This window comes from Hyla sarda, unplaced genomic scaffold, assembly GCF_029499605.1.
Source record: "Hyla sarda isolate aHylSar1 unplaced genomic scaffold, aHylSar1.hap1 scaffold_321, whole genome shotgun sequence".
Lineage (NCBI taxonomy): Eukaryota > Metazoa > Chordata > Amphibia > Anura > Hylidae > Hyla > Hyla sarda.
The window spans coordinates 175,067-199,568 of NW_026609945.1; the positions used below are offsets into that span (position 1 = coordinate 175,067).

Consider the following 24,502-nt stretch of genomic DNA (forward strand, 5'->3'; position numbering starts at 1 on the left):
GGGTGGTGCACTGTACCCGAAGATACTGCCATATCGGGTCAATGCATAGGGCGACGGAAGCAAGCTTCGAAATCGGCCCCCGTTCTCAAAAATTCATTTAATATATGGTCCCCAGATAGGGGACGTATCAGATATTAAACTGATAAGAACAGATACTACACTTGATCTTAGCCAAAAGGCCGAGAAGCGATAACCGTGAAAGGGGCGGGCCCAACAAGGTGCCCTTCATGGGCACTATCACTGCTTGCTGTCAGGGAGGCTGCCAGACAATTTTCCATGCACACTCTGGGCTGGGGGGCAGTCAACCACCAGTACACACAGCAGAACCTAAACCCATACCATTATTGCTAAGCAGCAAGACAGGGGCCCATTGCACTCCCACGGGGCCTTTTTAAATGCAATCCATAACCCGGATTTGCCAGGAACCCTTCTTACTCCTCCTACTTGCTATCAAGGCAGTTGCCTATCATGTCATGCCCTACCTGCACAGGTGTGCTGGCTACTCAAATGATCCAATTAAGGAGGCCATTTAGTCAGCAGCAGCAGAAGTCCTGTGCCTGGACGCTCCAACAGCGGCCAGACACAAGCAGAAGCAGAAGCAGCAGAAGCAGCAGCAGCACCACCTTTTGTTTTTTGGCTGCAGCAGCAGCAAGGCCCACAGGGCTGGCTAGCTGGCTAGCCAGCAAGCAGGTAGCAATGAAAGTAGGAATCTTTCTTTTTAACCCTGTAAGGGGGTGGTGCACTGTACCCGAAGATACTGCCATATCGGGTCAATGCATAGGGCGACGGAAGCAAGCTTCGAAATCGGCCCCCGTTCTCAAAAATCCATTTAATATATGGTCCCCAGATAGGGGACGTATCAGATATTAAACTGATAAGAACAGATACTACACTTGATCTTAGCCAAAAGGCCGAGAAGCGATAACCGTGAAAGGGGCGGGCCCAACAAGGTGCCCTTCATGGGCACTATCACTGCTTGCTGTCAGGGAGGCTGCCAGACAATTTTCCATGCACACTCTGGGCTGGGGGGCAGTCAACCACCAGTACACACAGCAGAACCTAAACCCATACCATTATTGCTAAGCAGCAAGACAGGGGCCCATTGCACTCCCACGGGGCCTTTTTAAATGCAATCCATAACCCGGATTTGCCAGGAACCCTTCTTACTCCTCCTACTTGCATGTGACACTGGGCTTAGGATCTGCATAGGAAACACACACACAAGCACACACCTACCTTTGTTGCCTGCAGATGCCTCCTTGGCTGTCCCCAAACGGTATCAAACCAACACCCACGGGAAGCTGTAAGCATAGAGGACATGCCTGCACCCCATTGGACTTACCTGTGTGGGTTAAACCCGGGTTATTTGACAACCTATGGCGGTGATGGTTCTGCTCAGGCAGAGCAGTGCTGATGCTCCTCATAAAGCTGTCGCTGCTGTGAAGGTTCTAGGTGACATCACAAATCCCTATGCTTACATACACAACAAAGCTGGGTTGTTGTTGTTTACACTCTGCAAGGCCTGTGGAAGTGAGTGACATCATAGCACTGTAGTTCTGAGGGTTCTAGATGGATGCAACAATCTCCTGTTGCTTCTATGAAGGCCATAATAGACGACATCACCAAACAGCTCCATAGTCACATACACAGCAAAGGAGAGATGTTGTTTACACCTAGTGATGTCAGTGGTATTGAGTGACATCACAGCACAGTGCTAAGGCTCCTGGGCCTGGACACAGCAGCGGCTGCAATATCTCAACGGAGAATACGTTTATATATATGTGTGTGTGTGTGCGCGTATATATATATATATATATATATATATATATATATATATATATATTTCTCCGCCGAAATCACTTTTAAACCCATTTCCACCTTTTTTTCCCTTCTCTTCCTCTTACTTTTTTTTCACGTTTTTTTACGTTTTTCTCCTTTTCGCCTCTTTTCTGGGCGTATTATTCTTCTTTTTCTTCTTTTTTTTCGTCTAATGCATACCCCATCAGTGCAGCAATGCTTATTCAATACCGCCAGCAGATGGAGACACTGGGGGATAATTTTCTAAGGATTTATACTGATTTTTCCTGTCTGAATTTGTCGCACAGAAAGTTGCAGGCCAAATATGTGTGACATTTCTGCGACTTTAGCTTCTAGAGCATTTTTACAACATTATACATAGGTGCTGAATACATAAAAAGCGACTGTTCAGCGACAGACAAGTCGCATCGGCTGAAAGTAGGCCAGAATGTCAGTCCATGTTGGAGCAGGTTTAGATACAGTCTAAAGTATAGATCTCAAAGTCTGTGCACAGAATTTAGCAAGGGCCTCGCACCTTCTGATGCATCAGGTAGGTGCACAATAGCATAGCCTAACCCTCTGTACTTTGGTCTATATTGATGCGGGACATAGACAGCCAGCTGATGACCAATCCATTAGTGCAATGGATGGCTGGAAGCATTTGTCTTTGCCTTTGCAATACCACAGAAGCAATGCATGGTCAATGTACAGCAATGACACACCTGTGTGAACAGCCAGGAGACCCCCCCCCCCCCCCATGTTATGTTACATAGTTACATAGTTAGTACGGTCGAAAAAAGACATATGTCCATCAAGTTCAACCAGGGAATTAAGGGGTAGGGGTGTGGCGCGATATTGGGGAAGGGATGAGATTTTATATTTCTTCATAAGCATTAATCTTATTTTGTCAATTAGGAACATTCAGCACCCACCCGCTATCAAGGCAGCTGCCTATCATGTCATGCCCTACCTGCACAGGTGTGCTGGCTACTCAAATGATCCAATTAAGGAGGCCATTTAGTCAGCAGCAGCAGAAGTCCTGTGCCTGGACGCTCCAACAGCGGCCAGACACAAGCAGAAGCAGAAGCAGCAGAAGCAGCAGCAGCACCACCTTTTGTTTTTTGGCTGCAGCAGCAGCAAGGCCCACAGGGCTGGCTAGCTGGCTAGCCAGCAAGCAGGTAGCAATGAAAGTAGGAATCTTTCTTTTTAACCCTGTAAGGGGGTGGTGCACTGTACCCGAAGATACTGCCATATCGGGTCAATGCATAGGGCGACGGAAGCAAGCTTCGAAATCGGCCCCCGTTCTCAAAAATCCATTTAATATATGGTCCCCAGATAGGGGACGTATCAGATATTAAACTGATAAGAACAGATACTACACTTGATCTTAGCCAAAAGGCCGAGAAGCGATAACCGTGAAAGGGGCGGGCCCAACAAGGTGCCCTTCATGGGCACTATCACTGCTTGCTGTCAGGGAGGCTGCCAGACAATTTTCCATGCACACTCTGGGCTGGGGGGCAGTCAACCACCAGTACACACAGCAGAACCTAAACCCATACCATTATTGCTAAGCAGCAAGACAGGGGCCCATTGCACTCCCACGGGGCCTTTTTAACTGCAATCCATAACCCGGATTTGCCAGGAACCCTTCTTACTCCTCCTACTTGCATGTGACACTGGGCTTAGGATCTGCATAGGAAACACACACACAAGCACACACCTACCTTTGTTGCCTGCAGATGCCTCCTTGGCTGTCCCCAAACGGTATCAAACCAACACCCACGGGAAGCTGTAAGCATAGAGGACATGCCTGCACCCCATTGGACTTACCTGTGTGGGTTAAACCCGGGTTATTTGACAACCTATGGCGGTGATGGTTCTGCTCAGGCAGAGCAGTGCTGATGCTCCTCATAAAGCTGTCGCTGCTGTGAAGGTTCTAGGTGACATCACAAATCCCTATGGTTACATACACAACAAAGCTGGGTTGTTGTTGTTTACACTCTGCAAGGCCTGTGGAAGTGAGTGACATCATAGCACTGTAGTTCTGAGGGTTCTAGATGGATGCAACAATCTCCTGTTGCTTCTATGAAGGCCATAATAGACGACATCACCAAACAGCTCCATAGTCACATACACAGCAAAGGAGAGATGTTGTTTACACCTAGTGATGTCAGTGGTATTGAGTGACATCACAGCACAGTGCTAAGGCTCCTGGGCCTGGACACAGCAGCGGCTGCAATATCTCAACGGAGAATACGTTTATATATATGTGTGTGTGTGCGCGTATATATATATATATATATATATATATATATATATATATATATATATATATTTCTCCGCCGAAATCACTTTTAAACCCATTTCCACCTTTTTTTCCCTTCTCTTCCTCTTACTTTTTTTTCACGTTTTTTTACGTTTTTCTCCTTTTCGCCTCTTTTCTGGGCGTATTATTCTTCTTTTTCTTCTTTTTTTTTTCTAATGCATACCCCATCAGTGCAGCAATGCTTATTCAATACCGCCAGCAGATGGAGACACTGGGGGATAATTTTCTAAGGATTTATACTGATTTTTCCTGTCTGAATTTGTCGCACAGAAAGTTGCAGGCCAAATATGTGTGACATTTCTGCGACTTTAGCTTCTAGAGCATTTTTACAACATTATACATAGGTGCTGAATACATAAAAAGCGACTGTTCAGCGACAGACAAGTCGCATCGGCTGAAAGTAGGCCAGAATGTCAGTCCATGTTGGAGCAGGTTTAGATACAGTCTAAAGTATAGATCTCAAAGTCTGTGCACAGAATTTAGCAAGGGCCTCGCACCTTCTGATGCATCAGGTAGGTGCACAATAGCATAGCCTAACCCTCTGTACTTTGGTCTATATTGATGCGGGACATAGACAGCCAGCTGATGACCAATCCATTAGTGCAATGGATGGCTGGAAGCATTTGTCTTTGCCTTTGCAATACCACAGAAGCAATGCATGGTCAATGTACAGCAATGACACACCTGTGTGAACAGCCAGGAGACCCCCCCCCCCCCCCCATGTTATGTTACATAGTTACATAGTTAGTACGGTCGAAAAAAGACATATGTCCATCAAGTTCAACCAGGGAATTAAGGGGTAGGGGTGTGGCGCGATATTGGGGAAGGGATGAGATTTTATATTTCTTCATAAGCATTAATCTTATTTTGTCAATTAGGAACATTCAGCACCCACCCGCTATCAAGGCAGCTGCCTATCATGTCATGCCCTACCTGCACAGGTGTGCTGGCTACTCAAATGATCCAATTAAGGAGGCCATTTAGTCAGCAGCAGCAGAAGTCCTGTGCCTGGACGCTCCAACAGCGGCCAGACACAAGCAGAAGCAGAAGCAGCAGAAGCAGCAGCAGCACCACCTTTTGTTTTTTGGCTGCAGCAGCAGCAAGGCCCACAGGGCTGGCTAGCTGGCTAGCCAGCAAGCAGGTAGCAATGAAAGTAGGAATCTTTCTTTTTAACCCTGTAAGGGGGTGGTGCACTGTACCCGAAGATACTGCCATATCGGGTCAATGCATAGGGCGACGGAAGCAAGCTTCGAAATCGGCCCCCGTTCTCAAAAATCCATTTAATATATGGTCCCCAGATAGGGGACGTATCAGATATTAAACTGATAAGAACAGATACTACACTTGATCTTAGCCAAAAGGCCGAGAAGCGATAACCGTGAAAGGGGCGGGCCCAACAAGGTGCCCTTCATGGGCACTATCACTGCTTGCTGTCAGGGAGGCTGCCAGACAATTTTCCATGCACACTCTGGGCTGGGGGGCAGTCAACCACCAGTACACACAGCAGAACCTAAACCCATACCATTATTGCTAAGCAGCAAGACAGGGGCCCATTGCACTCCCACGGGGCCTTTTTAACTGCAATCCATAACCCGGATTTGCCAGGAACCCTTCTTACTCCTCCTACTTGCATGTGACACTGGGCTTAGGATCTGCATAGGAAACACACACACAAGCACACACCTACCTTTGTTGCCTGCAGATGCCTCCTTGGCTGTCCCCAAACGGTATCAAACCAACACCCACGGGAAGCTGTAAGCATAGAGGACATGCCTGCATCCCATTGGACTTACCTGTGTGGGTTAAACCCGGGTTATTTGACAACCTATGGCGGTGATGGTTCTGCTCAGGCAGAGCAGTGCTGATGCTCCTCATAAAGCTGTCGCTGCTGTGAAGGTTCTAGGTGACATCACAAATCCCTATGGTTACATACACAACAAAGCTGGGTTGTTGTTGTTTACACTCTGCAAGGCCTGTGGAAGTGAGTGACATCATAGCACTGTAGTTCTGAGGGTTCTAGATGGATGCAACAATCTCCTGTTGCTTCTATGAAGGCCATAATAGACGACATCACCAAACAGCTCCATAGTCACATACACAGCAAAGGAGAGATGTTGTTTACACCTAGTGATGTCAGTGGTATTGAGTGACATCACAGCACAGTGCTAAGGCTCCTGGGCCTGGACACAGCAGCGGCTGCAATATCTCAACGGAGAATACGTTTATATATATGTGTGTGTGTGCGCGTATATATATATATATATATATATATATATATATATATATATATTTCTCCGCCGAAATCACTTTTAAACCCATTTCCACCTTTTTTTCCCTTCTCTTCCTCTTACTTTTTTTTCACGTTTTTTTACGTTTTTCTCCTTTTCGCCTCTTTTCTGGGCGTATTATTCTTCTTTTTCTTCTTTTTTTTCGTCTAATGCATACCCCATCAGTGCAGCAATGCTTATTCAATACCGCCAGCAGATGGAGACACTGGGGGATAATTTTCTAAGGATTTATACTGATTTTTCCTGTCTGAATTTGTCGCACAGAAAGTTGCAGGCCAAATATGTGTGACATTTCTGCGACTTTAGCTTCTAGAGCATTTTTACAACATTATACATAGGTGCTGAATACATAAAAAGCGACTGTTCAGCGACAGACAAGTCGCATCGGCTGAAAGTAGGCCAGAATGTCAGTCCATGTTGGAGCAGGTTTAGATACAGTCTAAAGTATAGATCTCAAAGTCTGTGCACAGAATTTAGCAAGGGCCTCGCACCTTCTGATGCATCAGGTAGGTGCACAATAGCATAGCCTAACCCTCTGTACTTTGGTCTATATTGATGCGGGACATAGACAGCCAGCTGATGACCAATCCATTAGTGCAATGGATGGCTGGAAGCATTTGTCTTTGCCTTTGCAATACCACAGAAGCAATGCATGGTCAATGTACAGCAATGACACACCTGTGTGAACAGCCAGGAGACCCCCCCCCCCATGTTATGTTACATAGTTACATAGTTAGTACGGTCGAAAAAAGACATATGTCCATCAAGTTCAACCAGGGAATTAAGGGGTAGGGGTGTGGCGCGATATTGGGGAAGGGATGAGATTTTATATTTCTTCATAAGCATTAATCTTATTTTGTCAATTAGGAACATTCAGCACCCACCCGCTATCAAGGCAGCTGCCTATCATGTCATGCCCTACCTGCACAGGTGTGCTGGCTACTCAAATGATCCAATTAAGGAGGCCATTTAGTCAGCAGCAGCAGAAGTCCTGTGCCTGGACGCTCCAACAGCGGCCAGACACAAGCAGAAGCAGAAGCAGCAGAAGCAGCAGCAGCACCACCTTTTGTTTTTTGGCTGCAGCAGCAGCAAGGCCCACAGGGCTGGCTAGCTGGCTAGCCAGCAAGCAGGTAGCAATGAAAGTAGGAATCTTTCTTTTTAACCCTGTAAGGGGGTGGTGCACTGTACCCGAAGATACTGCCATATCGGGTCAATGCATAGGGCGACGGAAGCAAGCTTCGAAATCGGCCCCCGTTCTCAAAAATCCATTTAATATATGGTCCCCAGATAGGGGACGTATCAGATATTAAACTGATAAGAACAGATACTACACTTGATCTTAGCCAAAAGGCCGAGAAGTGATAACCGTGAAAGGGGCGGGCCCAACAAGGTGCCCTTCATGGGCACTATCACTGCTTGCTGTCAGGGAGGCTGCCAGACAATTTTCCATGCACACTCTGGGCTGGGGGGCAGTCAACCACCAGTACACACAGCAGAACCTAAACCCATACCATTATTGCTAAGCAGCAAGACAGGGGCCCATTGCACTCCCACGGGGCCTTTTTAAATGCAATCCATAACCCGGATTTGCCAGGAACCCTTCTTACTCCTCCTACTTGCATGTGACACTGGGCTTAGGATCTGCATAGGAAACACACACACAAGCACACACCTACCTTTGTTGCCTGCAGATGCCTCCTTGGCTGTCCCCAAACGGTATCAAACCAACACCCACGGGAAGCTGTAAGCATAGAGGACATGCCTGCACCCCATTGGACTTACCTGTGTGGGTTAAACCCGGGTTATTTGACAACCTATGGCGGTGATGGTTCTGCTCAGGCAGAGCAGTGCTGATGCTCCTCATAAAGCTGTCGCTGCTGTGAAGGTTCTAGGTGACATCACAAATCCCTATGGTTACATACACAACAAAGCTGGGTTGTTGTTGTTTACACTCTGCAAGGCCTGTGGAAGTGAGTGACATCATAGCACTGTAGTTCTGAGGGTTCTAGATGGATGCAACAATCTCCTGTTGCTTCTATGAAGGCCATAATAGACGACATCACCAAACAGCTCCATAGTCACATACACAGCAAAGGAGAGATGTTGTTTACACCTAGTGATGTCAGTGGTATTGAGTGACATCACAGCACAGTGCTAAGGCTCCTGGGCCTGGACACAGCAGCGGCTGCAATATCTCAACGGAGAATACGTTTATATATATGTGTGTGTGTGCGCGTATATATATATATATATATATATATATATATATATATATATATATATATATATATATTTCTCCGCCGAAATCACTTTTAAACCCATTTCCACCTTTTTTTCCCTTCTCTTCCTCTTACTTTTTTTTCACGTTTTTTTACGTTTTTCTCCTTTTCGCCTCTTTTCTGGGCGTATTATTCTTCTTTTTCTTCTTTTTTTTCGTCTAATGCATACCCCATCAGTGCAGCAATGCTTATTCAATACCGCCAGCAGATGGAGACACTGGGGGATAATTTTCTAAGGATTTATACTGATTTTTCCTGTCTGAATTTGTCGCACAGAAAGTTGCAGGCCAAATATGTGTGACATTTCTGCGACTTTAGCTTCTAGAGCATTTTTACAACATTATACATAGGTGCTGAATACATAAAAAGCGACTGTTCAGCGACAGACAAGTCGCATCGGCTGAAAGTAGGCCAGAATGTCAGTCCATGTTGGAGCAGGTTTAGATACAGTCTAAAGTATAGATCTCAAAGTCTGTGCACAGAATTTAGCAAGGGCCTCGCACCTTCTGATGCATCAGGTAGGTGCACAATAGCATAGCCTAACCCTCTGTACTTTGGTCTATATTGATGCGGGACATAGACAGCCAGCTGATGACCAATCCATTAGTGCAATGGATGGCTGGAAGCATTTGTCTTTGCCTTTGCAATACCACAGAAGCAATGCATGGTCAATGTACAGCAATGACACACCTGTGTGAACAGCCAGGAGACCCCCCCCCCCCCCCATGTTATGTTACCTAGTTACATAGTTAGTCCGGTCGAAAAAAGACATATGTCCATCAAGTTCAACCAGGGAATTAAGGGGTAGGGGTGTGGCGCGATATTGGGGAAGGGATGAGATTTTATATTTCTTCATAAGCATTAATCTTATTTTGTCAATTAGGAACATTCAGCACCCACCCGCTATCAAGGCAGCTGCCTATCATGTCATGCCCTACCTGCACAGGTGTGCTGGCTACTCAAATGATCCAATTAAGGAGGCCATTTAGTCAGCAGCAGCAGAAGTCCTGTGCCTGGACGCTCCAACAGCGGCCAGACACAAGCAGAAGCAGAAGCAGCAGAAGCAGCAGCAGCACCACCTTTTGTTTTTTGGCTGCAGCAGCAGCAAGGCCCACAGGGCTGGCTAGCTGGCTAGCCAGCAAGCAGGTAGCAATGAAAGTAGGAATCTTTCTTTTTAACCCTGTAAGGGGGTGGTGCACTGTACCGAAGATACTGCCATATCGGGTCAATGCATAGGGCGACGGAAGCAAGCTTCGAAATCGGCCCCCGTTCTCAAAAATCCATTTAATATATGGTCCCCAGATAGGGGACGTATCAGATATTAAACTGATAAGAACAGATTTTTTTGATTGAAAGAGCTTTATTTTCCGTTCAGTCATTACAAGTCGTACAATAAATTACAGTCACACAAAGCATGATAGTACAATACACAGCAAAGGTTCCCTAAGCTATACATCGCACACCATGCTACTCTAACATTCAGCTCAATCCTGCAATAGAAGGGCACAAGAGATCAAACAAAAACCAATTAATACAATCTGTGATCGGGGTAGGGGTGTGGGCGACTATGTGGGGGTAGGGAGGGGGTGGATCACAGGGCCAAACTGTTGGGCTGTATCTTCAGGGAGACATGGGAGAAGGAGAGGGGTCTTCACTCCTCTTCTTCCTCATCAACGGCCGAGCTGTCCAAGATGGAATAGTCTCTAAGCAGGTTCTTGATGAACCTGCGGCAGTCCCGGACGGACATGTTTTCCCTGTTGATCACGAGGCGGTTCCTGGCAAGCCACACTGCGTCCTTAAAACAGTTCATAAGGCGCCAGGCCTCCTGGATGGCCTCCACGTCGTGGGTCCCAGGGAACAGGCCGTAAAGCACCGAATGGTACGATAGGCAGCTCCTGGGCACTGAGTCTCTGAGTTCATGTTCTAGGGCGTCCAACAGACCCTGTGCAAAGGGGCACTGCCAAAACACGTGGAAAGATGTTTCCTCCACGTAGGGGCAACGGGGGCAGTACCGGGTCTTGCACAGGTTGCGGGCATGCATGAATGACCTGAGAGAGAGACCTCCCATGACGGCCATCCACGACAAGTCCTTGTGTCCATTGGTAAGCCGCTTTGAGGCCACATTGTTCCAAACTGTCTCTGCAGTGGCTGCGGGGAGTCCCGGAACCAGCTCGGTCGAGTCCTTAGCTCGGATGAGCTTGTGGATTGTCTTTGGCTTCCATAGGTCTGGTTTCAGTCCTTCCAGCTGGTGCTCCCTCACAAACCGGACAACATCCCCATAGAACCAGGGAGTGCTCCAGTTGTAAGGGATGGAGCTGTCCCACTTGTCCCAGCCCAGCTGTCTCCAGAGGGGCATGAGAAGCAAGCGAGACATGGACCTGCCCGCTGAGCCAGTCTTTTCTACAAGAGTCCGCTGCACCGTGACACATGCAAAGGAGGCCCTCAGCAGAGCGGGGATGTCGGGTATTCCCTTCCCACCCTTGCGGGGTTCCTTGTACATCACGGTCCTCTTGACTCTGTCCATTTTGCCCCAGACGAAGCCAAACACTGTCCGGGTGATGGCCTTGCAAACGGTGGTATGGGGAGGCCAGGCCTGTGCGGTATATTGGAGCACAGGCAAAACTTCACTCCGCAGGACAAGTGCCTTGCCTTCCATCGTGAGCTTTCTGGAGCTCCACAGTCCGATCTTCGAGTTTATCCTTCCTAGTCGGTCTTGCCAAGACTTAAGGGCCGCTCCTTCCTTCCCGAACCAGACTCCAAGAATTTGAATGAAGTCCGGCTTAACGGCAAAGGGGAAGGGGGCGGAGGAAGCCAGGTGCCACTCCCCGAAGAGCATGGCCTCCGACTTCCCGCAGTTGACTTTTGCCCCCGAAGCTCTGCCGAAGTCCTCGCAGGTCTGGACGAGTGCAGTCACCGAACGCTGGTCAGCGCAGAAGACGGTCACGTCGTCCATGTAGAGCGAGCACTTGACCTCGTGGCGATCTGGTCCTGGTGCGGTGATCCCTCTGATCTCTCCATTCTGCCGGATAGTCTCAGCGAAGAGCTCTATAACACAAACAAAAAGGAGAGGTGAAAGAGGGCAGCCTTGTCTAACCCCTGAAAGAATAGGAAAGGGGTCAGTCTTCCAGCCGTTCACCAACACCGTGCTGTAAATGTCAAAATACATAACGTTAACAAAAGAGCAAAACATCTTCCCCAGACCCAGCCTGCGCAAAACCCTGTCCATGAATGCGTGGGAGACACGGTCGAACGCCTTCTCCTGATCTAAGCTGACCAGGGCGGCGCGGCCCCCGCGGTCCTGGATGTAATGGACCGTGTCTCTCACAAGGGCAAGGCTGTCGGCAATCCTGCGGCCAGGAATGCTGCAGGTCTGGTCCGGATGGACGATCTGCCCCATGACAGGTTTCAGCCTGTTGGCCAGCACCTTGGCGAGGATCTTGTAGTCCACGTTCAGGAGAGAGATGGGACGCCAGTTTTTCAGGTCACATCTCTCCCCCTTCCGCTTATACAAGATCGTGATCATCCCTTCCCTCAACGACGGAGGCATTCTGCCCCCCACCACCATCTCCTCGTACACCTCCAACAGGTCCGGACAGATCAGGTCACCCAGCGCTACGTAGAGCTCGGCCGGGAGACCGTCACTGCCCGGGGTCCTGCCGGGCTTAAAGGATTTAGCGGCAGAGAGCAGCTCCCCCACCGTCAAGGGATCGTCCATAGCCGCCGCACCTGCGGGATCAACAACGTTAGTGACACCTGACAGGAACCTCTCGGCGGCTTCGGGGTCGGATGACTTGGGGGCGTAGAGGTTGCTGTAGAAGTCGTGGACGACCCCCATCACTTCCTCCTTGCCGCTCCTCATGTGTCCGGTCTCATCTCGTAGCTCAGTCAGGGGCGTGTGGCCGGCATGGAGCTTCCTGAAAAAGAAAGAGTTACATTTCTCACCCTTCTCCAGGTTCTCCACCTTGGAACGAAAGACGATTCGCTTGGATTCCTCCTCAAAGTGCCTTTTCAAGCTCTTTTTGGTCTCCTCCAGCTCCTCCCTGACGTCCCAGCCACACTGGAGCAGGTCCTGCAGGGACCGCAGCTCGCGCTGCAGTTTCCTCAAGTCCCACTTCTTCGCACACGCCTGTTGTCTGCCTTTTGCCTGAAAGAAACAACGGAATTCGACTTTAACATATTCCCACCAATCGCTGATGCACTTGAACAGACATTTGTCATTTCGCCATACAAGGTAAGCATCCCTAAGTTCCTCCATGACCTCCCTCTGCTCCAACAGGGCACAATTCAACTTCCAGGAGCCCGGGCCAGGTGGGAATCCATGGCCCAGAGTCCCCCGGAATCGAATGGCCCTGTGGTCAGAGAAGAAGCAGGGGACCATAGAGTACGACACCTTTCTGACTGCTCTCGAAGTGAAGATGAAGTCTATCCGAGAACGGAGCGAGCCATCGGGGCGGCTCCACGTATAGTTTACGGAGCCGTTCCCGATGGACCCCGACAACGTCCTGCAAGGATGCCTCCGTCACCATCTCAATCAGCAGTTTAGACGTCACGTCCAGGTTGGCGGATGTGCCAGAACTGCGCCCGTCCACCTCAATGGGGCAGTTGAAGTCACCACCCAACACTACTGCTCTAGTGGTGGCGAGTTCAGCCCGCAGGGCCTGGAGAACCTCCAGTCGGACATCCCTCTCAGGGGAGGCATACACGTTGATGAGCCGCACGGGCTCCACCCGCCCAGGAACCGTCTGCGACAAGAAGTCTGCCACAGACGAGCTCCCGGACGGAATCAAGTGCAAAGTTACCTCCCCTGATCAGGATGGCCACCCCCGCAGACCTATTGTCGCCCCCACCAGACCAGTAGGAAGGGCCGTGAGGCCACTGCCTGGCCAGATGGTTGTAAGACCTAGAAGCAGACAAAGCACATTCCTGCAACATGTAAACATCACACCTCTGGGAATCTAAGAATGTAAGAACAGTCTGAAATCTAAACCAAGCTCTAATACTCCTCACATTAATGCAGAAGATGTTGAGATCAGCCATGGGAATAAAAAGAGAGGTTAGTTCTGATACTAGTTACCAGTCTGGTCGGACGGGTCCTCTTCTCTGGCGCCTGTCGGCTCCTGTGGCTTCTCGTAGCGCCCTTCCAAGAACTCGTCGTAGACCGTGTTGGACGGAGTGTCCAGGATTTTCTTAACCTCTGGGTCCTGCAGCAGCTCCTCCATAGATTGAGCTTGGACTGGCTCTGCTTGGACCTGCTCCACTTGGGCCTGCTCCATCACCTCCTCTCCTTCTGAAGCCTCAAGGCTCTCGCAGACCTGCTCCATCTCCTCCTCCTCATCTGAAGCTTGAGGGGTCTCGCAGGTCTCGATTATCTTTCTTTTGTGGGACTCTTCTGATACGTTGTCCCTTCCTTTCCTCTTCCTCTGTATGGTACCTGGGGGAGGAAGCACAGGAAAGTCCTCCGAAGGGCGGGCACCAGCAGCTGGAGGGGGGTTAGGTGCTGCTGGGCCAGGAGAGAAAGGAGGCTGGGTGGGGCGGGGGGCAGGAGAGAGTGCCCGGGCAGGGGAGGACGGGGCAGGGGTGGGCCGGGCAGGGGAGGACGGGGCAGGGGTGGGCCGGGCAGGGGAGGACGGGGCAGGGGTGGGCCGGGGTGGGGTACGGGGGGCAGGGGTGGGCCGGGGTGGGGTACGGGGGGCAGGGGTGGGGCGGGATGGGGCAGGAGGGGCGGGGGTGGGACGGGATGGGGCAGGAGGGGCAGGGGTGGGACGGGATGGGGCAGATGGGGCAGGGGTGGGACGGGATGGGGCAGGGGTGGGGCGGGATGGGGCAGGGGTGGGACGGGATGGGGCAGGAGATGGGGCGGGAGGGGCAGGGGATGGGGCGGGAGGGGCAGGGGAGGGGCGGGACGGGGCAGGGGTGGTGGCTTTCGCCTTCTTACCCTCCTTGGTCGGCTTGGCCATCCGTGGTGTTGGCTCCGGAGCTGGGGCTGGCTTCGGTGCTCTCGCTGCCACAGATGCCCATGTTCTCTCCCTCTGGGGGCAGTCCTTGTAGCTGTGGGCTGCCAGTCCGCAGAGGTTGCAGGTCTTGCTCTTGGGGCAGTCCTTGGTCGTGTGACCTGTCACACGGCAATACCTGCAGGCATCCTCCGTACAGTCCTTGCCCTCGTGGCCCATCTTGCCACATCTCCTGCAGGTCTGCGGCATGTCCGGGTAGAAGATAAGTCCTGTGGAGTTGCCCAAGGAAAATGTCGTTGGCAGGTGCTGTAGTCCGTCTGGAGAAGCAGGGTTCTTGTTGAGTCTGACGACCACAGACCACTTGCAGGTCCAGTATCCGAGTGAGTTCAGGATGCGGGTGGGCTCCCTCACCACGGTGCAGAAGCGCTTCAGGAAGGTCGAGATGTCCGTGCCTGGGGTGTGTGGGTTCCGCATTGAGACCGTCACCCGCCTCTCCTCTCTTTGAATAAGGCAGTTGCCCACAAAGCGAGAGAAAGGGGATTCGGGACTCGCCGCTTTCACCACCTCCCAGTATCTTCTACAGGTCCCAATGGTGGCAAAGGTGATGTAGAAGATTCCCGAAAAGAAGGTTGCTATTCCCAGGGTGTCAGCCGTGGGGAAGCCTTGATCCGCCAGCATCTTCTTGCAGAACACGTCGTGGGACATGTCCGGCACCCTTCCGTCCACGGGCTTGAGCTTCAAGGCAACAGTCTGCCTCATCCAGGGCTCCAGGGTTGGAGCTTCCAGGTTAGGAATTCTGCCGCCCTTCTGCCTTGCCGTGGTGGAGGTTGAAGCTTGCTGTGGTTGGGGCTGGACCTCCAGGCCTTGCCCTGCAGCCTCCTGGGTGGACTTGCTGGTTGAGGCCATGGCTTCTTCCAGCAGGCTCTTTTCCGCTTCCTTGCTTGCTTGTGGAGAGAGGCTTCGCAAAGTCTTCTTTCCCGGGTGGGAGGAGCTATGCAGATCCGGTCCCGGTGGGAGGAGCTATGCAAATCCTTCTCCAGAGGCAGCGAGTTTCTTCGAAAAGATTCTGCGCCGCCTTCCTCTTCGCCGCTGTTCCGGAATTCACCGCCGATTCCCTTCTTCCAGGTTCTTCGTCGGCTTCTTCCGGAGCTGCAGTCTTCAAGATCTTCTCCTTCTTCAGATGTTCCGAGGCAGGCAGGAGACGATCTTCAGGTGGTATGCTCTAGAGAAATGCGGTTCTAATAAGAACGAAAAGTACTGCAATCGTACTACGCAAAATCTCTACCACAATGCTTGGAGTTCTTCAGACCGTAGCGATCATGGTATCTCCCCTGCCAGGTAAGTATGGCATTCCACTGATAAGAACAGATTTTTTTTTTTTTTTTTTTTTTATAAACCTTCAGGTTTAGACTAAACACCACTTAGATAATGCGTCATTTTTGACTCATGGTGAAGTCTAACTCATCATTAGGTCATTCTTTATTTGTTCAAAGCAAATTCAAAACAAATTCAAATACCATCACCATTACACCCTTACAACATGTCTCCACTTCAAAAATTTCCATATCCCCTCTGCATCTATTTCACCTAATTTCTTTTTATCACGTAAATAAACGGTGTACAACCTATCCAGAATCATTCTTAAACTTCCTTCCACAGTCACATCTTTTCTCTTAAACACATATAAATTTCTAACATCCCACAAGACTTCCTTCACAATCGCCAACAACACAAACAACACCCTTTCATTCTTTCTTCCAATCATACTAAGACCAAACATCACAACCTCATATGAGAACCTATTTATCCCAGTCAACTCCTTACACAACGGACCTATCCCTCTCCATACATTCTGAGCCATGTCACAATTCCAAATCACATGCATCACACTTTCAACCCCACTACAATCTTCCCTCGGACATATTTCACTCCTTCCAATACCTCTATTCCTTTGGAACTCTCTTACTGGTAGGGCTCCATGCAAACACTGCCATCCTATCTCTCTCTGTCTATTTGTTATTCCATCTGTCATTAAACTCTTCCACACCTTAGACACATCCTGGCCTCTTACCATATTAATCGGACACTCCACCTCACTTGCGGCGACATACCCAAACACATTCTTCTTACTTTCAAACAACTCCTTTCTCACACCAATCAACCTATAACTCTCCAAAAACTTTTCCACATACAAATACCAACTCGGGCACACAAACGCATAAGGCACTCTCAAATCTCTCTCCAGCCAACCTAATTTGCATAACACACGCCCACCTAAATATCTCAACATACATGCAAAATTATTTTCTCCTCTCATCATCCTTCTAACCGCAAACACCACATTCACCCCCAAATACACATCTAGATTTGGAAATCCCATTCCACCCTTACTACCATCCTTCATCACAACTTCTCTCCTCACTCTTTCCACTTTTGTACCCCAAAAAAACACAAACAAAATTCTTTTTAACTTCCTTAAAACCATATAACTTGGCGGAAACACTATTGCCACATACAATAAAATAGGCAATATTACACTTTTCACAACCAGCACTTTCCCAACCATAGACAAATCTCTCAACCTCCAAAGACTCAATTTTTTGGACACTCTCTTCTCTACATCATCCCAACTTTCTCTCCCATCCAATCTTTCATCCATTTTAACACCTAAAACCTGAATACCACCTTCAATATTCTTCATACCCACATCCTCACTTCCTTGCATACTACCAAAACATTTATACTCACTTTTGTCCCAATTCACCTTAAACCCAGACGCTCCACAAAACAATCCAACTAGTAACTTTGCCCTTCTCATAACAGCCACAGACTCTCCCAAAATACACACATCATCCATGTAGGCCAAAACTTTGACTTCTCTCCCACCACTCCCTGGAATTTTTAACCCTCTAACACACTTATCCCGCCGCAACATCTCTAATAATGGCTCCATAGCACATATAAAAGCCATAGGGGACAACGGACAACCCTGCCTTACACCAGAACATACTTTCACCTTCTCAGACATCCAACCATTTATCAAAACCTTACTATATACTCCATCATACAGCATCCTTACAACATTTACAAAATCACCCGGGAATCCCATTCTCACTAATACTCTAAACAAAAACCTATGTGACAGACGATCAAACGCCTTTTCAAAATCTATCGACATCACTCTAACCTCCTGTTTCCTACTCATACTATCCCATAACAAATCTCTCAACAAACACAAATTTTCATTTATTCTTCTCCCAGGCACTCCACACACTTGTTCTTCTCCAATCACCTGCTCAACCACATCTCTCATCCTATTTGTAATTATTTTAGCAAACACCTTATAATCTACATTCAACAAAGTTATCGGCCTCCAATTCCTCACATCATTCACATCACCTTTCTTATAAATCAACACAACCACTCCACTCTTCATACTTTCCACCATTCTCTCCTTCCTCCACATATACCTATACACTTCCACCAAATCATCCTTCACAACATCCCAAATCCAAGCATAAAATTCAACAGGCAACCCATCCTCTCCAGGCGTTTTATTTCTTGACATACTATCCACAGTCCTCTTCACTTCCTCCTCTCCAATCTCTCTCATCAGAGTCCCATATTCACTACCATCCACCCTCTTATCAAGCACTCTCAACACTTCATCCTGCAAGTCCTCTTCACAATCTTTTACCGCATACAACTCTTCATAAAAACTTTTAACCACTCCCAACACAGCTTTTCCTTTAACCAGACAGCCATCATCATCATACACTCTTACCATATCCTCTCTCTTCCCAATAACTTTTTTAAAGAAATATCTCGAACATTTCTCATCTTTCTCTAACTTATCAAGTTTTGCTTGATACATCAACTCTTTACCTTTCTCATTCAACCAATTTTTTAGATCACTCTTCACAACCTCAATCTGCTCACCCACACTCCAGCCATACTTCTTTAACTTATTGAGAAACACCAATCTTTTATTCAACCATTCATACTTCTTCTTCCTCCCAGCATTCCGCTTATATCCCTCTCTTTTAAAGAAAACTTTTGTTTGACCCTTAACCCATTCCCACCAACACAATATATCAGGAAAATCATTCTTTTTCTTACACCAACCCCTATACTTATTAACATATCTATCATACACTCCTTCCACTTCCAACAATTTAACATTTAATTTCCATACACCCCTCCCACTCACACAATCTGCATCCAATACTAACTCACAACACACATACTCATGATCTGAATATCCTACTTTTTCTTGCATATAATTCTTACATAACACACCCTTAGACACAAAACACATATCAAGTCTGGAACTATGACTTCCACTATCAGAATAATATGTATCTAACAAAGGACACACTCCACACGCTTCAGCCACATCCTTTAACTTAAAGTCACACACCATACTTTTAAGAATATTCCCAGATACATCCACATTCCCCTCAATTTCACAATTGAAATCCCCCACCCACACCAAAGGTATTTTACCCGGCAGAAACCTCTTAATTACCTCCAACAACCCCACCCGCTCCTCCCTCCTTACCGGCGCATACACATTTATCAACCTAAATTTAACCCCCTGCACCTTAACCTCCACCATGATACACCTCCCCTCCTCTATTACCACATAACTACAAACTTCAAACTTAAAGCTCTTAAAAAGCACCCCTACCCCATCATTCCTATTATGCCCAGACACCGACCAAACAGCAGGACCATAAGCCCATTCTCCCTTCCCCGGAATATCATTTAGCCCACATTCCTGCAAACAAATAATGTCCGCTTTTTTCCCTGCCAAGTCCTCCAAAATTACTGTCCTTCTGACTTTACTTCTAAAGACTCTAACGTTTATAGAACCGACTAAAAAAGACATACCACCATCTTAACAACCCTAAGGAAGAATTTGACAGAAAAGAAGAAAGTTATTTAGGTAGCTTTCCTCAGCGGTGTGGGAGAAGCTTCTCCCGCAGAGCACGCATCCATGTCGCTCTCAGATAGCGGTTGATACCGATTGTCCGTAGCCACCAGCGTCGACTCCATCTGTCCACCAGAAAGCTTCCTGGCCGTCTTCTTGGGGGGACGAAAAAGATCAAAGTCATCCTCTCTCTCTCTATGTCTCTCCTCACGGTCTTCACCCTCAGAAGAAGACCACTCTTCAATTTGCGGCGACTCCTCAGCCGGGGGACTGGGAGCATCCTCAATCTCCCCTTCTTCCACTTGCACCGCCATTTGCTCCTCCTCCACCACCACTTGCTCCTCCACCACCTTCACTTGCTCCTCTACCACCACAGGACTCTGTACCTCTCCAATAATAACGCTCTCTCTTGCAGGAACCACTGCAGCCGCAGCTGCAGCTGCCCTCCTCCTCTCCACCATTTCCTCTTCCATTCTCCTCTCCTCCTCCCTCCTCTTCAACACTGGACAGTTCTTGTACACATGGCCAGCTTCCCCACATAGGTCACAGGTCCTCGGGTGTGGACATGCACCCGCCTCATGCCCCGGTTGCTTACAGTTCCTGCATTTCTTACTGCCAGGGCAGGCCTCCTTCACATGTCCAAACAATAGACAATTTCTACAGAAAGATGGCTGTCCGTAGTAATAGAGATAACCTCTGAAACCAGCAATGGTAAAGTTCGCCGGAGGGTGCTTAACGCCTCCAATGCAATCTCCATCAAGCCGCAACTTCACAAAGAACTTATACGTGCCATTAAATACACCAATGCTGCTTGTCTGCTTAGTACCACCAGCAATAGACTCACAATAGATGCTCAAGAAGTTCTTAATCATAAAGACATCAACAAACGGATTGTACATGTGGATAAACAAAGTCTTTGTCCCCATTTCAAAAAGGGGATAAAAGGACACATCCCGCAAAACCTCACTTCCACTGTTCCGTTTTAAGCACTCATAAAAGTTCTGGCAGTCAGCATCATATAAGAAGGACACGTCATAAATACCTTGGCGCTTGTTCTCCTGGACACAAAAGAGGTCGCTCAAGGAAAATCCTGCCAGTCGCTCCACAATGGTATGGCCGATGTATTCAATGCTGTTTCTTAGACGATCCGTGGTTAGCACCTTGATGCGTACGGTCTTCTCCACTGCAGACATGTTGGATCCAGCCATCTTTCCAAATCTGTCGGTAACGAGTACCACAGTCTTGATCACCTACGCAGCTAGTCGCGGCGCAGTTCACTCGCACCCTCAGCGCCGACCGAGGCAATAAACCCCGATCTTAGCCAAAAGGCCGAGAAGCGATAACCGTGAAAGGGGCGGGCCCAACAAGGTGCCCTTCATGGGCACTATCACTGCTTGCTGTCAGGGAGGCTGCCAGACAATTTTCCATGCACACTCTGGGCTGGGGGGCAGTCAACCACCAGTACACACAGCAGAACCTAAACCCATACCATTATTGCTAAGCAGCAAGACAGGGGCCCATTGCACTCCCACGGGGCCTTTTTAAATGCAATCCATAACCCGGATTTGCCAGGAACCCTTCTTACTCCTCCTACTTGCATGTGACACTGGGCTTAGGATCTGCATAGGAAACACACACACAAGCACACACCTACCTTTGTTGCCTGCAGATGCCTCCTTGGCTGTCCCCAAACGGTATCAAACCAACACCCACGGGAAGCTGTAAGCATAGAGGACATGCCTGCATCCCATTGGACTTACCTGTGTGGGTTAAACCCGGGTTATTTGACAACCTATGGCGGTGATGGTTCTGCTCAGGCAGAGCAGTGCTGATGCTCCTCATAAAGCTGTCGCTGCTGTGAAGGTTCTAGGTGACATCACAAATCCCTATGGTTACATACACAACAAAGCTGGGTTGTTGTTGTTTACACTCTGCAAGGCCTGTGGAAGTGAGTGACATCATAGCACTGTAGTTCTGAGGGTTCTAGATGGATGCAACAATCTCCTGTTGCTTCTATGAAGGCCATAATAGACGACATCACCAAACAGCTCCATAGTCACATACACAGCAAAGGAGAGATGTTGTTTACACCTAGTGATGTCAGTGGTATTGAGTGACATCACAGCACAGTGCTAAGGCTCCTGGGCCTGGACACAGCAGCGGCTGCAATATCTCAACGGAGAATACGTTTATATATATGTGTGTGTGTGCGCGTATATATATATATATATATATATATATATATATATATATATATATATATTTCTCCGCCGAAATCACTTTTAAACCCATTTCCACCTTTTTTTCCCTTCTCTTCCTCTTACTTTTTTTTCACGTTTTTTTACGTTTTTCTCCTTTTCGCCTCTTTTCTGGGCGTATTATTCTTCTTTTTCTTCTTTTTTTTCGTCTAATGCATACCCCATCAGTGCAGCAATGCTTATTCAATACCGCCAGCAGATGGAGACACTGGGGGATAATTTTCTAAGGATTTATACTGATTTTTCCTGTCTGAATTTGTCGCACAGAAAGTTGCAGGCCAAATATGTGTGACATTTCTGCGACTTTAGCTTCTAGAGCATTTTTACAACATTATACATAGGTGCTGAATACATAAAAAGCGACTGTTCAGCGACAGACAAGTCGCATCGGCTGAAAGTAGGCCAGAATGTCAGTCCATGTTGGAGCAGGTTTAGATACAGTCTAAAGTATAGATCTCAAAGTCTGTGCACAGAATTTAGCAAGGGCCTCGCACCTTCTGATGCATCAGGTAGGTGCACAATAGCATAGCCTAACCCTCTGTACTTTGGTCTATATTGATGCGGGACATAGACAGCCAGCTGATGACCAATCCATTAGTGCAATGGATGGCTGGAAGCATTTGTCTTTGCCTTTGCAATACCACAGAAGCAATGCATGGTCAATGTACAGCAATGACACACCTGTGTGAACAGCCAGGAGACCCCCCCCCCATGTTATGTTACATAGTTACATAGTTAGTACGGTCGAAAAAAGACATATGTCCATCAAGTTCAACCAGGGAATTAAGGGGTAGGGGTGTGGCGCGATATTGGGGAAGGGATGAGATTTTATATTTCTTCATAAGCATTAATCTTATTTTGTCAATTAGGAACATTCAGCACCCACCCGCTATCAAGGCAGCTGCCTATCATGTCATGCCCTACCTGCACAGGTGTGCTGGCTACTCAAATGATCCAATTAAGGAGGCCATTTAGTCAGCAGCAGCAGAAGTCCTGTGCCTGGACGCTCCAACAGCGGCCAGACACAAGCAGAAGCAGAAGCAGCAGAAGCAGCAGCAGCACCACCTTTTGTTTTTTGGCTGCAGCAGCAGCAAGGCCCACAGGGCTGGCTAGCTGGCTAGCCAGCAAGCAGGTAGCAATGAAAGTAGGAATCTTTCTTTTTAACCCTGTAAGGGGGTGGTGCACTGTACCCGAAGATACTGCCATATCGGGTCAATGCATAGGGCGACGGAAGCAAGCTTCGAAATCGGCCCCCGTTCTCAAAAATCCATTTAATATATGGTCCCCAGATAGGGGACGTATCAGATATTAAACTGATAAGAACAGATACTACACTTGATCTTAGCCAAAAGGCCGAGAAGCGATAACCGTGAAAGGGGCGGGCCCAACAAGGTGCCCTTCATGGGCACTATCACTGCTTGCTGTCAGGGAGGCTGCCAGACAATTTTCCATGCACACTCTGGGCTGGGGGGCAGTCAACCACCAGTACACACAGCAGAACCTAAACCCATACCATTATTGCTAAGCAGCAAGACAGGGGCCCATTGCACTCCCACGGGGCCTTTTTAAATGCAATCCATAACCCGGATTTGCCAGGAACCCTTCTTACTCCTCCTACTTGCATGTGACACTGGGCTTAGGATCTGCATAGGAAACACACACACAAGCACACACCTACCTTTGTTGCCTGCAGATGCCTCCTTGGCTGTCCCCAAACGGTATCAAACCAACACCCACGGGAAGCTGTAAGCATAGAGGACATGCCTGCACCCCATTGGACTTACCTGTGTGGGTTAAACCCGGGTTATTTGACAACCTATGGCGGTGATGGTTCTGCTCAGGCAGAGCAGTGCTGATGCTCCTCATAAAGCTGTCGCTGCTGTGAAGGTTCTAGGTGACATCACAAATCCCTATGGTTACATACACAACAAAGCTGGGTTGTTGTTGTTTACACTCTGCAAGGCCTGTGGAAGTGAGTGACATCATAGCACTGTAGTTCTGAGGGTTCTAGATGGATGCAACAATCTCCTGTTGCTTCTATGAAGGCCATAATAGACGACATCACCAAACAGCTCCATAGTCACATACACAGCAAAGGAGAGATGTTGTTTACACCTAGTGATGTCAGTGGTATTGAGTGACATCACAGCACAGTGCTAAGGCTCCTGGGCCTGGACACAGCAGCGGCTGCAATATCTCAACGGAGAATACGTTTATATATATGTGTGTGTGTGCGCGTATATATATATATATATATATATATATATATATTTCTCCGCCGAAATCACTTTTAAACCCATTTCCACCTTTTTTTCCCTTCTCTTCCTCTTACTTTTTTTTCACGTTTTTTTACGTTTTTCTCCTTTTCGCCTCTTTTCTGGGCGTATTATTCTTCTTTTTCTTCTTTTTTTTCGTCTAATGCATACCCCATCAGTGCAGCAATGCTTATTCAATACCGCCAGCAGATGGAGACACTGGGGGATAATTTTCTAAGGATTTATACTGATTTTTCCTGTCTGAATTTGTCGCACAGAAAGTTGCAGGCCAAATATGTGTGACATTTCTGCGACTTTAGCTTCTAGAGCATTTTTACAACATTATACATAGGTGCTGAATACATAAAAAGCGACTGTTCAGCGACAGACAAGTCGCATCGGCTGAAAGTAGGCC

General features: G+C 48.1%; 6 non-coding genes and 1 pseudogene across 6 annotated transcripts; all 7 read right to left on the minus strand.

Annotated features, from left to right (window-relative positions):
* Positions 1 to 191, minus strand: LOC130329778 (U2 spliceosomal RNA). The gene has a single exon (XR_008873276.1). It is a non-coding gene; the product is annotated as a U2 spliceosomal RNA (small nuclear RNA).
* A 541-nt stretch (positions 192 to 732) lies between these two features.
* On the minus strand, positions 733 to 923 carry LOC130329648 (U2 spliceosomal RNA). The gene has a single exon (XR_008873173.1). It is a non-coding gene; the product is annotated as a U2 spliceosomal RNA (small nuclear RNA).
* A 2,094-nt stretch (positions 924 to 3,017) lies between these two features.
* LOC130329649 (U2 spliceosomal RNA) lies at positions 3,018 to 3,208 on the minus strand. Its single transcript, XR_008873174.1, has one exon. It is a non-coding gene; the product is annotated as a U2 spliceosomal RNA (small nuclear RNA).
* Positions 3,209 to 5,306: 2,098 nt separating this feature from the next.
* On the minus strand, positions 5,307 to 5,497 carry LOC130329650 (U2 spliceosomal RNA). Its single transcript, XR_008873175.1, has one exon. It is a non-coding gene; the product is annotated as a U2 spliceosomal RNA (small nuclear RNA).
* Positions 5,498 to 7,583: 2,086 nt separating this feature from the next.
* LOC130329692 (U2 spliceosomal RNA) lies at positions 7,584 to 7,774 on the minus strand. The gene has a single exon (XR_008873213.1). It is a non-coding gene; the product is annotated as a U2 spliceosomal RNA (small nuclear RNA).
* Positions 7,775 to 9,878: 2,104 nt separating this feature from the next.
* LOC130329714 (U2 spliceosomal RNA) lies at positions 9,879 to 10,050 on the minus strand (annotated as a pseudogene).
* Positions 10,051 to 23,006: 12,956 nt separating this feature from the next.
* LOC130329651 (U2 spliceosomal RNA) lies at positions 23,007 to 23,197 on the minus strand. The gene has a single exon (XR_008873176.1). It is a non-coding gene; the product is annotated as a U2 spliceosomal RNA (small nuclear RNA).
* Between the last annotated feature and the right edge of the window lie 1,305 nt (positions 23,198 to 24,502).